The sequence below is a fragment of the Limulus polyphemus genome, unplaced genomic scaffold (assembly GCF_000517525.1).
Source record: "Limulus polyphemus unplaced genomic scaffold, Limulus_polyphemus-2.1.2 Scaffold502, whole genome shotgun sequence".
Classification (NCBI taxonomy): Eukaryota; Metazoa; Arthropoda; class Merostomata; order Xiphosura; family Limulidae; genus Limulus; species Limulus polyphemus.
Window position 1 is genome coordinate 141,133 of NW_013666112.1, and position 2,796 is coordinate 143,928.

Here is a 2,796-nt window from a genome sequence, read left to right on the forward strand (position 1 = left end):
ACGGCCCAGCGAACAAAAGATTTCTAACCTTTCTTTTTTCAAAATAGGGCCCCCCCCCCCCCCAGTGGCACAGCGGGATGTCTGCAAATTTACAACGCTAGAATCTGGGTTTCGATACCCGTGGTGGGCAGAACACAGATAGCCCATTGTGTAGCTTTGTGCTTAATTACAAACAAAACAATTGTAAAGTAGTGTTTCGTTTACGTGGAAAATGTTACACAGCGCACGTGTCCAGTAACAAAAGTATTATTAATTTAAAAAACAAATTTCTATATAACTCCGTATTCTAAATGATTAGACAACAAAAGGAAATCGTCCTAAGTGATGGAATTGAGATGAATGTAATTTCCTAAAGAATTCGCAAACAATGCTTACACGTGTAAGTCGTGTTATTAATATTAAAGGTTTGGATTTGTTTCTTAATATATATTTCGTGTATCAAGATAGTGTTTCATTCAGCGACCATTGTCCACTGACGTTTGACATGATTGAGATTTTGAACAGAAGACTTCTACAATCATGTTTATTGTTCAGCATCTAGGTTTGTGTATGTGTTTCTCTAACTTTTGTCATCTGTCCAATTGTAAAACTTGCCAAACGGGCCAACGATGTGTACGTACCGTGTATATATATATGGAATCACATTAGGTAGCCGTCGTTTCTATATGTAGGTATTTTAAAAGCCAAAGTTATAAAAAACTAAAATGTTAATAAACCATTTATTCCCATGTGAAAATAGAAATAGATAATAATAACAACAAGAAAAATTTCTTAATTTTCTTGTTAATCTAACGAAATTAAAATTCAGATTTGGCTAAACACGAAATTTTAAACATTTTCTTCGCTAGATAAGTTATTCTTTTCAACTTTACTTGTTTGAAAGTTTGGATACAGGTTCATAAGGGTCAAATACATTTGCATACAAAAATTTCAGCTTTCAATTACCCTCTACTGCAAACAACAAAAATAAATGTGTCAATAAATTATGGAAGTATTAAACTGAAATAAAAAGAAGTGGCCAAAATTTTAATTTAAATACTATGTATTTTTGAATGGTGATTCTTACATCATACAAATCTCTGTTGGTTTGTTGAATATCGCGCAAACTATTCAAGGGCTAGTATTGAAGATGAAGACGGTTGACAAAATACAAAACGTTTTATTTACAATGTTCGAACGTTTCGGAATACACTTGTTCCATCTTCGGCGAAATGTAAAAATATTGTTAACGATTTCATTATCTTTACTACAGGATCTTCAGACCTTGAACTCTATATTAAGGAAAGTTTACTCATAGCTAAAGACCACCTTACTCTTAACGATTTACAAGGCTCTTTAGATCTAAAATTATTATAGTTTACACACCTAAAACTCAACTGTTCCGCAATATATCTATCATCTTTTTTTGTTTTATCTTTCCGTTTACCATTTAACTTAATAACTAAGTTAATTAGTAATTAATGATACTATAGTTTAGCTAATACATATCTTTGTAACACTATTTTCAGATTTCGCTGAAGATGGAATAAGTGTATCCAGAAACGCTTGAACATTGTAAATAAAATGTTTTGTGCTTTTTAAACCGTCTTCATCTTCATTATTAGACTTCGTTTTCCCCATCATGAACCCACTGCCAGTATTGAAGGCCTATCTACACTAGCTGTCCCTAATTTAGAAGTGATAGACTAGAGGAAAGGCAGCTTATCAACATTACCTACCGCCATTTCTTGGGCTACTTTTTTATCAATGAAAAATAGAATTGACCGTCACATTATAACACCCCCTATAGCTGAACGGTGATGAAATTCGAACCCGCGACCCTAAGGTTGTGAGTCGAGTACCCTAACCACTAGGCTCCACGAAGCTCTGTAAATGCTGATATACGTTCAAACAAAAGTAGAGACAAGTACCTTTTATAAACATGTTCTAAATCTTGGTACCATTACTGCAAGCAAAACTTAGTATCATCTTTGATGATATATTTTGAATTTAGATAACATATCTTTAGACGTTGTGTCTCGAATAAAATTTCTTCATGCTGTTGAATGTCATATTTTTACTTCTGTGTTCGATGTAGCAGCAAGTCCGTAAACGTGGTGTGAGGTCTAGCACCAGCTTCATAGACGTGGTGTTCGATCTAACAGCAACTCCATAGACATATTGTAAGATATAGCACCATCTCCGTAGACATGGTGTGAGATGTAACACAAACTTCGTAGACGTAGCAGCAATTCCGTAAATGTGTCATATGTTGGGTGCTTTTATGTGTGTAGTAAGATCTAGTACCAACTCCGTAGACTTGGTGTATGTTGAGTGCTCTTATGTAAGCGTGTTTTAAGATATAGTTCCAAATATACAGACGTATTGTATGTTGGATATTTCTACGTCTAGCACTGTAGACGTATTATATGATGTAATATCAACTCGTAGACATAATGAGAAGATGGGCTGTTCCTATGTAGATTTACTCTAAGGTATGGTGTTATCTTTGCTGAGATCTTGCGAAACTGGATGGTGCTTCTATAGACGCTTCATAAGATCTGGTACCAGTAGATGGGCTGTTCCTGTGTAGATTTACTCTAAGGTATGGTGTTATCTTTGCTGAGATCTTGCGAAACTGGATGGTGCTTCTATAGACGCTTCATAAGATCTGGTACCAGTAGATGGGCTGTTCCTGTGTAGATTTACTCTAAGGTATGGTGTTATCTTTGCTGAGATCTTGCGAAACTGGATGGTGCTTCTATAGACGCTTCATAAGATCTGGTACCAGTAGATGGGCTGTTCCTGTGTAGATTT

General features: G+C 35.2%; 1 protein-coding gene across 1 annotated transcript in view; it reads left to right on the forward strand.

The window, feature by feature from the left end:
• LOC106458700 overlaps positions 1 to 2,796 on the forward strand; it is a 54,157-nt gene that overhangs the window by 867 nt on the left and 50,494 nt on the right. The window lies entirely within an intron of this gene.